This window comes from Geotrypetes seraphini, chromosome 5, assembly GCF_902459505.1.
Source record: "Geotrypetes seraphini chromosome 5, aGeoSer1.1, whole genome shotgun sequence".
Classification (NCBI taxonomy): domain Eukaryota; kingdom Metazoa; phylum Chordata; class Amphibia; order Gymnophiona; family Dermophiidae; genus Geotrypetes; species Geotrypetes seraphini.
The window spans coordinates 92,031,897-92,045,352 of NC_047088.1; the positions used below are offsets into that span (position 1 = coordinate 92,031,897).

A 13,456-nucleotide genomic window follows, 5' to 3' on the forward strand; every position below is an offset into this window, starting at 1 on the left:
GCTAGACCAATTGGGGGGGGGGTTAAGGGAGAGGCACAGTAACAGCAAATGGAAGACGCAGAGAGAAGACACACAGTGGATGGAAGGAATTTAATGAGAAGATGTGGAAAGCAGAAACCAGACAACAAAGGTAGAAAAAAAAATTATATTTATTTATTTATTTTTTGCTCTAGGATAAAATAGTATATTAGTTGTGTTGATAAAAATTTATAAACAAAGCCCTGCCAGCTGAACATCTCTTTCTCTAGTTCAGCAGCAGGAACTTTGATTTATAAGAAAGGAATAAGCTAAATATTACAGTACTAAGGCTTATATGGATGCAGCGGGGACGGTGACGGGGCGGTGAATGGGATGGCAGTGGCGGTGACGGGGCGGTGAAAGGGATGGCGGTGACGGTGATGGGGCGGTGAAGGGAACGGCGGTGACGGGGCGGTGCAGAGGATGGTGGGCCGGTGACGGGGCGGTGACGGGGACAGATTTTTTCCCCGTGTCATTCTCTAACCAAGATGATAAAGGGGATGGAACTCCTCTCATATGAGGAAAGACTAAAACGGTTAGGGCTCTTCAGCTTGGAAAAGAGACGGCTGAGGGGAGATATGATTGAAGTCTACAAAATCCTGAGTGGAGTAGAATAGATACAAATGGATCGATTTTTCGCTCCATCAAAAATTACAAAGACTAGGGGACACTCTATGAAGTTACACAGAAATTTTTTTTAAACCAATAAGAGGAAATTAATTTTTTACTAAGAGAAGAGTTAAGCTCTGGAACACGTTGCCAGAGGATGTGGTAAGAACAGATAGCATAGCTGGTTTTAAGAAAGGTTTGGACAAGTTCCTGAAGGAAAAGTCCATAGTCTGTTATTGAGAAAGACATAGGGGGAAGCCACTGCTTGCCCTGTATTGGTAGCCTGGAATATTGCTACACCTTGGATTTTGGCCAGGTATTAGTGACCTGGATTGGCCATCGTGAGAACGGGCTACTGAGTGTGATGGACCATTGGTCTGACCCAGTAAGTCTATTCTTATGTTCTTATGTTTTTTGTTGTGACCAGTCATGCCAAGAAAGGGAGGCCGGCGTCTAAAGCCTCGACAGTGGCGTACCTAGCAAATGTGACACCCGGGACCCATCATTTTTTGGCTCCCCCCCCCCATCTGTACGAAAAACATGTTTTTTTAGTAACAAGCCACACGTCACACATGATTACCTAGGAAAAGGCAGCATCTTACATACTGCAGTGAGCAGTACAACAGCAATACACCCATTGTAAAACTAAACAAGCCAGACTAGTACAGATCAATCCTACACCGTCAATCCTAACAGAAAACCATGTCTTTTGAATACACAACACAGAAAACACCTTTGCCTAGTATGGAATGTCATCACAAACTAACCCCTCCCCCTTTTACAAAACTGTAGTGTGGATTTTAGCCACGGTGGTAAGAGCTCATGGAATTCTGAGCATCAGATCTGCTACTACCACGGCTGGCGCTGAAAAACGCTCCACAGTTTTGTAAAAGGGGGGATAAAATAGAAATAGATAGACATAGGTTAAATTGAACCAGTAAGAAGCTGGACTTTGCATACAATGCAACACCACAGAAACAGTGACACATCTCCTAAAGCAATAAATAAATAGAAAATTTTTGTTCTACCTTTGTCTTCTCTGGTTTCTGCTTTCCTCGTCTTCTTGTTACTCTCTTCCTTCCATCTACTGTCTGCCATCTCTCTGCCCCTATATGGCATCTTCTCTCCTTCTATGCCCCTTCCAGAAACTGTATGCCTCCCCCTTCCATCTCTCCTTTCACCCCCATTGGTCTGGCATCTCTCTCCTCTCCTTCCCTCTCCCACACCTCTCTTCTGCAATCCCTTTCTTCCCTCATTTTCCTTTTCAATTTATTTTCTGCATCCATCTAGATTACGTTCTTACTACCCTCTCATCAATTTCCTTTTTTACTGCCTACCTACAGCTCGCCACCTCTTTCCCTTACCCCCTCCAGTATTTCCCTAACTCAATCCTTTTCCCCATCATGTGCCCTCCTTTTATTTATCCCCTCCTTCCATCATGTGCCCTCTTTCTCTACCCCTTCCATCTACTACCTTCTCCTCTCTCTGTCCACTTCCATCGTATGCTCCCCTCTTTCTCTCCTCCCATTTCCTTCCTGCATTTGCTCCCTTATCTCTCCCATCTGCACTTCCATCCAGCATAGGCTCCCCCTCTACCTGCCACACTATCATCCAATGTCTGCCCTTTCTCTCCCCATCCACCCCTCTTCAAACAGCATCTGCCCCCTTTCTTTCCCTCCGATCCAATTCCATCCAGTATTCTTCCCCCTTATGTCTCTCTCCCCTTTCCCTGTACATCAATTCCATCAGCACCATCCTTCCATACCACCCTGCCGCCTTTCTCTCCCTGCACCACTCTTTCATTCCAGCAGTCCTGCTCCTTTCTCGCGATGACTGTAGCTGCCGGCTGCCGGTCCACTCCACTCCAACGTTCTAGCTCTGGAGCAGAGTCGAAAGCCACATGCTGGAAGGTCCCATGATGACTCCAGGCCCTACAATGACTCCAGGCTTTGCTCCAGAAGAAGTAAGTTACGTCGGAGGGGGTTGACCTGGCAGACGCAGGGAATTGCGGCAAGGACCCACGATGACTGCGTCTGCTGGGGCCACCCCCTCTGACATAACTTACTTCTTCCGGAGCAAAGCCGGCAGACGAGTCATCGGGGGACCTTCCTGCACATCAGCGCAGCTGCCGACTCTGCTCCAGAGCAGTATTTTTCAACCTTTTTACACCCGTGGACTGGCAGAAATAAAAGAATTATTTTGTGGACCGGTAAACTACTAAGACTGAAATTAAAAAAACATATTTCCGCCCCATCTCCGCAAGCTCAGTCCCCTCAAACCATCTGATCCCATCCGCACAAGTGTCAGTTATGATTTTATATTGAATATATTTTATTAAAGTATAAAAAGAAACAATATTCTGTACAGTTTCATTTTATAAATATGAATATACAGAACAAGGACCAACAAAACCCCTGTCTCCCCTCCCCTTCATATATATCCCCTCTACTATCAAGAAAACTGAACAAGCCAAATTATTATAGAATGCTACACATAAATATCATACTAACAGAATACTGCGGTCACACATGACAGGAATAATGTTAGGGGAGTGCAACTAGGGCAACTGCCCCCTGGTTCGAGAGAGCCCTAAGCCAGCTAGAAGCTAAAGAAGCACTGCTTGGGCTTTGCAGTCCCCAGTTATGTCTCTAGCATGATATATATTTCAAATCTGATATATTCTAATTACAAAATAGAAATAAAATGATTTTTTTCTACCTTTGTTGTCTGGTTTCTGCTTTCCTCTGCTTCCGGTTGCATCAGAGACGACCTTTACGGCAGCCATATGCAATTACAACGCTCCGGCTGCCGTAAGAAGCCAGTTTAGACATCGCCAGCCACAGGGCAGGGAGGTTTGTCAGACTGGGCCTGTTGGGAGGGGGGGTGAAAGCGCCACGAAGGTAAGGGGCAGGGAGGGAGAAAGGGAGCTTATTCAACTCGGCGGCAACAGTAAGGAGGGAGGGAGTGCGATAGGGACCGGGCCAGCTGTGCACCCCCCCTAAGGATGCACCCGGGACCGACCACCCCCCTTCCCCCCCTTGGTACGCCACTGAGCCTCGATTTCCAGATGGATTAAAATGTGGCTATTTCTTCTGCATATGTGGACTGCGGTGAGCAGCCTTATATTGAAAGCGCACTCCACCAGAGGAGTTGCTTCCTCATGGGCAAAGACTCAAGTGGTTTCGCCCAAGAAAATCTGTGGAACAGCTATTTAGTCTACCTTTACCAAGTTTTTTAGGGTGGACTTAGCAGCCAGGAAAGATGCCACTTTTGGGTCCTCAGTTTTGAAGGCAGGTTCAGCGGGCCTACCCTAGACTCTGGGGACTGCTTTGGTACATCCCTATCATTCAGAACCACTAGACACATTGCACTAGAAAGAAAGATTAGGTTCTTACCTCAATAATCTTCTGTCATGTAGATTTCTAGTAAGTGGACTTCACCTGCCTTCTGCCTTAAGATCAGTCTGGATTTAGAGGATTCTCTCTTTCAGATGAGTGAAGAGGTAACTAGAAAAGGAAAACACTCAAGAATGTAAAGTCTGGTTTCTGCTTGATATGACATGATGAGTTGCTATGAGCTCTATATATTAGTGCTGGATGCACATAGTTTTGATATCTGTTTTGATCAGTTACTTCAATGTTATAATGTTAATGGATATGTTTGTTACAGAGCAGAACAGAATTATAATATCAGGGATTTTTCCCCATTTCCCTTCTTATAGTTATGTCTATCATTACTGTGCTCTTTCATTGCTTTTGTACAAACTGAGGGGACAGGAGCAGCTGCCTGGGAAGGAGGTGGAGTTCAAAGATGACTAACAGCATTCTGCAAGCAATTTGTGTGTTCAGATGCATAATTCTAGCATTCAGGCCTACTAGACCAGAGATCTCAAAGTCCCTCCTTGAGGGCCGCAATCCAGTTGTGTTTTCAAGATTTCCCCAATGAATATGCATGAAATCTATTTGCATGCACTGCTTTCATTGTATGCTAATAGATCTCATGCCTATTCATTGGGGAAATCCTGAAAACCCAACTGGATTGTGGCCCTCGAGGAGGGACTTTGAGACCCCTGCACTAGACATATCTACAAGAAAGAAGATTATTGAGGTAAGAACCTAATCGTTCTTTACCTGTTGCTAGGAGTCCATCTTAGAAGTCAGCAAAAATCTGGGTGTCATTGTAGACACTATGTTGAAATCTTCTGCCCAGTGTGCGGTGCGGCATAAAAACAAGATGCTAGAAATTATTAGGAAATGAATGGTAAATAAAACTGAGAATATTATAATGCCTCTATCACTTTATGGTGCATCCTCACTTACTTTCCTTCATATAATAGGTTCCAAATCAGTATTTCTTTCTAGAAATTTTCTCTCTAAGAGCAATTCTGCAACAAGTTACTTACATTTATGTGCCAAACAGATCAGCACTCAGATGAAAAAGCACATATTTGTAAAACGAGTGTTCACTTGGGTGGAAGATGGAAAAGCCATAAGTGGGGCAAACATTTAGGGAGGCAGCTTACAAAATGCTGTAAGCTGATCGCATGCTTGCTACATTTAGGTACCGAATATACTCGAATATAAGTCGATCCGAATATAAATAGAGACCCCCCATTTCCCCCCAAAAAGGAGGAAAAATGGTTGACTCAAATATAAGTCTGGCAGCTTAATATTCAAGTGCCCTGCCAAGATCTGCATCCAGCGCCCCCTCCCTCTCCTGTCAGGCTCTGCACCCACGAGAATTCGCGGGAGCCATTCAGGAAGCCACTCAGCACCAAATAGCAGTGTCAAAGCGCACTCCTGCTCAGTACTTTCTCAGCGGCCAAAGCCGGAACTCGTGACAGTGACCAACCGGGTTAGCAGTGGGACAGGAGCACGGAAAACTCGCTCCTGCCCGCTAAACCTCTGGACCACCAGGGATTCCAGAGGCAGAAGAGGTAAGATGGACAGGGCAGGGAGGGGAGGACAGAGTGCAGAGCCTGGCAGCCTGGCAGAGGCCTGCAATAAGTCTGGGAGGGGGGCGGGTGTGCGCTGGACGCTAGCCCGAATATAAACTGGGACCCCCATTTTGGGGCTAATTTTTTGGCCCCAAATTCCCGGTTTGCATTCAAGTATATATATATATATCCTATTTTATGCCAGGCCTATGGCAGGTGGAAATGAGGGTGCCTGCCTAAATGTACACTAATATTGGGCAAAAAAATGTATACAAGTAATCAGAAAGTACACTTGGGTGGGGTGCCTAACTGTCTATATAGAATAGGCTTTCTCCCTGTATTACTGGGGCGCCTAAATGGAGATGCTATGTTGTAGAATGCCCACTATCCCTCAGATTCTGTAACAGATTGTCCAAATTTCAGTGGCGAGTCCAGGTGAGCACATAAACTAATTAATTAAGTGTTAATAACCAGTTATTTGGAGTTAATTGGCACTTGATTGCATGCACATCTGTCCTATGCCCTATTCTATATTCTTGTACAATCTCTCTGGCAGCTGAACGGCTGGGATCTTGTATCTCTATTAGCTTCAGCTGAAGGGCAACTAAAAGATCCCTCCCCTTTGGGCTACCTGCCCAAGAGCTTCCTGTCTTGTTCAGTTTGATCCTGCAGCTTCACTGCTTGGTTTAATCTCAGTTAATTCTGCTCGTGATTTATTTTCAATTCCTAGTCTTATTTTGATTTTTTTTTTTCGCGGGTTTGCCCATGTGCTGCAGATCAACTCCGTGTGAGTGATCCTTCGGCGGGAGATCGCAGACATGTTAACATTTGTCTGCTTCTGGAGGGTGCTCTGCAGTAAGTCCTCTGCAGTAAGCCCTCTTGACAGCCTGCAGATTGAATCGGGGTCTCCAGATTCGGGAGCCATCTCTCACCTGGTTCGTCCGCAAAGGGGCAGAGCACAGGCTGCTGCAGTTCCAAGGAGGTACGCCGGGATTGGAACCGCGCCGCGTGTGTTCCCTGATTTCCCTGAGGGGTCCTGATGGTCGTGATCTGAGGTGGCAGGGAAGTTGAGACGGCCAGAAAATCTGTAATTCCAGTTTAATCAGCTCCTGAGGTATGATCTCCCTATGCTTGCACTGTGTAATGCTGGCTGCCATTGAAATGCATTGCAGCACATGTATCTGTGGGGTCTGTGAGTCACAGAGTTTTCCGATTTTGGGGGTGTTTCCCTGCATGGCCTGGTCCCCCACCACCTGTAAAATCCTAAAATTGCCGTTTTTAGCATTTCCTGCGGCTGCTTTTATGTCAAAATCGGCACCTGTGGTAGCATCTTGGATTTTCTTTGAAGTTTTTAAAACTATATTTTTTGGACTTAGAAGCTTCGTTTTTGCTCCAAACTTCACAGATGGCCATCTCAGGACAGGATGGCATGGATTCATGCTGTAAATCTAGCGGATGGCTTGCGATTTCGCAGCCGCTTATTCTGTGTGCTGCAGCCCGTCAGGGGCGTTTCTAGTGTGTGGATTGCACACTTTCCTCCTCCGGGGAGGACCTGCTTTCCTCCATTGCCTCCAGAGTCGCATTTCCAGCGTCTGGGACACCTCAATTGTGCATGGAGGGCGTTTTCGCCTAAACGCAGGTGCAGTTCCAGTGAAAGTCTCATCGATCTTCAAACAATTTCAAATCTGAGTCCTGCTGATCGGCCCAAGCTGCCAAGGACTAATTTCCGCCGGACATTGTGGATACGTTGTCAGGCTTTCATGAGAAAGCAGGCTATGCGCGTGTCTCCCTTTCAGACTGCGGTGCGGCAGTCTGTACAGTAGAGAGTTGCGTGGGGACAGAAATCCCACCCGTCCCCGCCAAAGTCCCACCCGTCCCCGTGAGGACTCCCACCCATGCCCACCCGTCCCCGCGAGGAATCCCTCCGTCCCCACCCATCCCCGCGAGGAATTCCCTCCGTCCCCGCCCATCCCCGCGAGGAATCCCCAACATCCCCGCGAGGAATCCCCTACATCCCCGCCCGTCCCTATAAACTACAGAAATAGTTATTTCATTTAATTATGCTACTGAATTAAAGGCTCTGGTAGAAACCCATTTAAAAATAAGCAAAAAGACTTTATTAATTTGGAAATATTAATTGGGAAGAATACATACTTTGTAAACGGGTTTCTACCAGAGCCTCTAATGTTTATACATTTTTATCAACACAACTAATATACTACTTTATCCTTAAGCAAAAAAAAAAAAAAAAAGAATTTTTTTCTTACCTTTGTTGCCTGGTTTCTGCTTTCTTCATGTTCTCATTCAATTCCTTCCATCCACTGCCTCTCTTCTCTCTGTGTCTTCCATTTGCTCTGTTACTGTGCCTCTCCCTTTCTCCCCCCCTCCCAAATTGGTCTGGCACCCATCTTTTTCCCTCCCCTCCCCCCATAGTCTGGCACCTCTGTCTTCTCCCCTGCCAGCGTCTTCTCCCCATTCCCTCTTCCCCATTTCCTTTCAGTGTCCTTCTCCCCCACCATCTTCCCCATGTCCTGTCAGGCAGCATCCTTTCCCCCCCTCTGCCTTCCCCATGTCCTTTTAGCATCCTTCTCCCCCCTCTGTCTTCCCCATGTCCTTTCAGCGGCCTTCTCCCCCCCCTGTTTTCCCCATGTCCTTTCAGCGGCCTTCTCCACCCCTGTTTTCCCCATGTCCTTTCAGTGGCATTCTCCACCCCTTTGTCTTCCCCAGTGCTTTCAGGGTCCTTTACCCCCCTCTGTCTTCCCCATGTCCTTTCAGCGGCCTTCTCCACCCCTTTGTCTTCCCCAGTGCTTTCAGTGGCCTTCTCCCCCCTTAAGCATCTTTTCTTCTCCACTCCACCTTTCCTCCCTCCCTGCCCCTTACCTTTGTGGCGTTTCCGCACCCGACCGACAACAGAACAGGCCCGGTCGGACAAATCTCCCTGTTTTGTAGCCGCGAATCTAAATTACCTTCTTACAGCAGCTGGAGTAGTGAAGCTGCTGTAAGAGGTAATTTAGATTCGCGGCTACAGGGCAGGGAGATTTGTCGGCCGGGCCTGTTGTCGGTCGATCGGGGGACCTGACCGGCTGTGCACATTCTCCGGGGCGGACCTCCCCCTCCCCCCTCTTTCGTACGCCATTGCCTTCTTCCTACCTGCCCTGCCGCACACAGCCGACCGGAAGTCTTCCTGATGTCAGCGCTGACGTCGGAGGAAGGGAGGGCTTTGCTTAAGCCCTCCCTCCGACGTCAGCGCTGACATCGGGAAGACTTCCGTTCGGCTGTGTGCTGCGACAGAGCAGATAAGGAAGAGGAGACTACCCTCGCGGCTCGAGTGCACTGCGATCCAACCCCGCAGGAACCCCGCGACCCTCGGAGGCGTCCCCACGGGATCCCCGCGACCCTAGGGGGCGTCCCCACGGGATCCCCGGGACCCAAAGGGGGAACCCGCGGGATTCCCGTCATCCCCGTTCCCGTGCAGCTCTCTACTGTACAGCCTTTGGATTCCAGCATGTCAATCTGATCCTTGCTGGTTTGCTTAAACATCAGCAGCAACTTCCCACTATTGTCATACCTACATCACTTTCTAAACCATTGATGTCGCATGGCGATTTGGTGGATCTCGGAGATTCCCAGAAAACTGATTCTCACGATGTGGGAGAATATCAGATGGTGCGCAGGCTAAGTCCAGTTGCCTTCCTGATTCTATCTCTGCATCCCTGCGAACATTGGGACTTGATTCTGACTCTGCATTCAGGCAAAGTGTTCAATCATGTGTTCCACGTGCTCATTCTCCGCTGCATTTCCGGATCATGAGGACTTGGCAGAAATGCTCTTGGAGGTTGGGGGGGCCTGTGAGGGTCCCCTGAAGTGCACTGGGGCCATGGTTAAATTGTATCCCATGGTTTCGGAATTTTTCATGTGCCTAGTCCCGCCGTGGGTGGATTCGGCGGTGGCTCAGGTCCCTAAACTTACCTCCTTGCCCTTGGATGGAGGGGTGGTCTTGACGGATGTCTAGGACCGTAAGCTGGATTTTGTCTTGAAGCGCCTTTTTGATTCTGCTGTGACGGGAGTGCGGCCACTTCCTTTGTGGCCCAGGCATGTCATACTACACCTCTATGATATTTTGACAGTTTTTGCTAAGCTGGGAGCTTATTCAGTTTCTGCTAGGAGAATGTTATGGCATCACCAGTGGTCAGGTGATTCTTCATCCATGGCTAGTCTGAGCAAGCTACCATTCAAAGATTCGCTCTTATTTGATCACGGTTTGAATGACCTTGTGGCAAGCGTGCAGGACCGTTAGCCTAAGGTGCTTCCTGGCCTGGTTCAAGTCCGCCCAGGGGGCCGAGACGGCTGAATTTTCATCATTTCAGGAGGACCTTGCAGTACGCCAGATCCTCTGCGGGACGGCGTTTCGGAGCCTCCTACAGGCCTTGCTTTGGAGGTACAGCGAACCCACAGCCTCCCATTCTCGACCTTCAATACCTTCCAAAAGAGAATTATGGCGCCAGGGCTCTGGCGAGGTCTCCCCGAATCGGGGGGCGGCTGTCGGCCTTCCTTCCGGAATGGCTGAAGTTAACCTCAGATCAGTGGGTTCTAGGGGTACTCAGGGAAGGTCTTCAACTGCAATTCTTCCGGCCGGCGGTGGACTTCTTCATGTCCTCTTCCGAGGACAATCCGGACAGGGCCGGTTGCTGGATCTGGTGGCTATAGAGCCAGTTCCACAGGGCGTCTTGGGCTCTGGAGATACTCGATTTACTTTGTCGTGCCAAAGAAGGACTCCGTCGATTGCAGATCATTTCTGGACCTCATAGAGGTGCATGCATTCTTGCAAGTTCCACGTTACTGGATGGTAACGGTGCATGCGGGGTTTCAGCGGTGGCACCAGAGGAGTTTTTGGCTTCCTTGGATCTCACGGGAGTGTATCTACACATCCCGATTTTCCCAGAACATCAGAGGTTCCTGCGGTTTTGTGTTCTAGGGAGGCATTTCCAGTTGGCTGTGCTCCCTTTTGGTTTGGCATCGGCACCCAGAACCTTTACCAAGTTCTTGGTGGTGGTGGCTGCCCTTTTGCGATCTCTGTGTGTATTAGTGCATCCATTCCTCACCAACTGGCTGATCAGAGCTCCCTCATGAGAGAAGGGCTGCTTGGCGGTTCGCCTAGTGGTGTCTTGGCTGGAATGTCTCGTATGGCTGATCTTTCTGAAGAAGGTCGCCTCGTGCTGACCCAGGTATTGGAGTACCTGGGTATCCGGTTCAGCACAGGGCTGAACCGAGCATTTCTTTCAGATTCCCAGAATCTGAACCTCCAGAGTGCGATTCGGGATGGGTTGGCAATCCCAGCTCAGCCGGCCTGGCGGTTCCTGCAGGTGTTGGGTCTCATGGTGGCAACCATGGACGTCTTCTGTGGGTGAGAGCTTACCTGCGTCCTCTTCAGTTTTCTCTTCTGTCAAGGTGGAATCCCCTGAGAGATGCGCTGGGGATGCAGCTGCCTGGGTTGGCAGAGGTGTGCAACAGTATGCTGCGGGTCTCAGATTGGATAACCCTGACTAAGGTCAAGAGTCTCTTCAGTTGAGGAGCAGTTTGCATGTCTGTCCCGGTACAGGGCCGCTGGACGGGTAGTGGTCTGTGTCAGAGAGAGCCAATGGTCGATCGATCGGCTGGAGCTGCAAGCGATCGATTAGCTCTGCTAAGGGTCCGAGTGCATCTCCACAGGTCAGCTGTCCATGTGTTCTCGGTCAATGCGACGGCTGTTGCCTATGTCAGCCATCAGGGGCTTGGATTGGAGGCTCGGATGCTCTTTCCATAGGCGGAACGTCATCTCTTGGCTTTCTCCATGGCTTATGTGGCCGGCATCGACAGCGTTCAGGATGACTTCCTCAGTTGTCAGTCTCTGGACCTGGGAGAATGGTCCCTGCCCAGGCTGGCTTTCGATCCTTCGATCTGATGGTGTCCTAAGTGAAAAGGAAGGCGGACAGATTCTTCAGCCGCCAACAAGAGGTTGGCGTCGTCGGACTCAATGCTCTGGTTCAACCTTGGCCCACCGGGGACCTTCTGTGCATCCTTCTCCCTTGGCCCATGATAAGGTGCGTTTTGTGCCGGGTGTCCTCGCACAGGTGCCCGGTGATCCTTGTGGCTCTGGACTGACCCAGATGACATTGGTACGCGGACCTTTGTGAGGTTGAGCTCTGGGAGTGATCTATGTCTTCTTCGCCATCAGCGGTTCTTCATGCAGAGTCAGTTTGCACTTCAAGACCCCACTTCTGCGGCCTGGCGCTTGAGCGGGCAGCCTTGACGGCCAGGGGGTTATTCCTCTGCAGTTTTCGCCACACTCCTGCTGAGCAAGCGGAAATTGTCAGTCTCGGCCTACGCGAATGCCTGGGGATGTTTTCAGCTTGGTGTGCGGGGCTCCAGGTGGACCCTTTGGTTCCATCGGTGGCTCCGGTTCTGGACTTCCTGCAGGCTGACCTCAGGAAGGGTCTGGCAGTCTCTTCTCTTTGTGTTCAGTTTGTGGCCTCTCCTGTTTGGGTCCCTCTTCGTTCAGAGGTTCTCTAGCTTCTCACCCGACTGTTGTCTGTTTCTTGCTGGGGGGGGGGGGGGCAGGGAGGCTAGGATCTCCCTTACAACTGCCTTGCCCATCGTGGAGCCTGAATTTGGTCCTATGCTCTCTGACTCGTCCACTCTGTGAACCCCTGGATGCGATCTCTCTAAAAGATCTTACCATTAAGACCATCTTCCTGGTGGCGATCACTTCTACACGGTGAGTGTCAGAGCTTCTGGCTTTGCCGTGCAGAAATCCTTTTCTCTGCATCACGGACTCGGCAGTGATTTTGAGGACTGTGCCTTCTTTTCTTAAGAAAGTGGTTTCTTCTTTCCTCATAAACCAGGGAGTTCGATTGCTGGCCTTTGCTCCTGCGGGTTCCACGTCTGTGGGTCCATGTTCAGCGGTCTCTGGCTATCTGGCGTCATCTTTTGGGATACCTAGGGGCCACTTACGTCTGTCGGCCCATCTGGTTGTCCTGGCGGGCCCCGCGCATCGGGGTCGGCCTGCTTCCAAAACTTCTATTTTGCGTTGGATGTGAGCGGCTATTTCTGCGGCCTGTGTGGCAGTAAAGAAGAAGCCTCCCCTTGGAATGGAAGCTCACTCTCCTAACGAATGGCTTCCTCGTGGGCTGAGTCTCACACGGTCTCGCCTGTAGAAACTTGTTGGGAGGCCAGTGGCATTTCCAGGCTTGATATGGCGTCTACGAGTGATATGGTCTTTGGCGTTTCTGTTCATGCGGCGGGCTCATCAGGTCCTCCCTGAGTTTTGGGGACTGCTTTGGTATGTCCCAGCTGCCAGAGAGATTGTACAAGAATGAAAGATTAGGTTTCTTACCTCTGCTAATCTTCCTTCTTGTAGATATTCTCTGGCAGTTGAACGCCCCGCCCATCTGTTTTTTGTCCGATTCGCAGGTCACCTGCTTAGCTGGATTTCTGTCTTTGACCAGCCTCACCAATTGAAAAAAATAAATAAATTTCAAGCGTATTCCCCTTTGTTAGGTTTAAGGGTTGGGGGGTGGGGTTTGCCGGGGGGGGGGGCTCTTCTGATCTTCAGGCTGTGTCACTGTTCCAGGATTTCCTGAGTTTTGCAGTTTATGATGTTTGCATTATCTGTTTGTTTCCAATTGGCCATTTTTGGCCGTAGTTTTTGATATGATACGACATTGAGCAGAAATTAACTGGTAGCAGGAGTTCCCGTGCCCTCTCTCTCTTTTCTTCTGTTTCCTGTTGTCATAGGTCTACGTGGCTTTTCTACTAACTGAACAAGACAGGAAGCTCTCGGGCAGGTAGCCCAAAGGGGAGAGATCTTTTAGTTGCCCTGCAGCTGAAGCTAATAGAGATACAAGATCCCAGCCG

The 13,456-nt window shown here is 49.4% G+C and overlaps 1 protein-coding gene across 1 annotated transcript in view; it reads left to right on the forward strand.

Annotated features, from left to right (window-relative positions):
* TCTN3 (tectonic family member 3) overlaps positions 1-13,456 on the forward strand; it is a 173,410-nt gene that overhangs the window by 155,692 nt on the left and 4,262 nt on the right.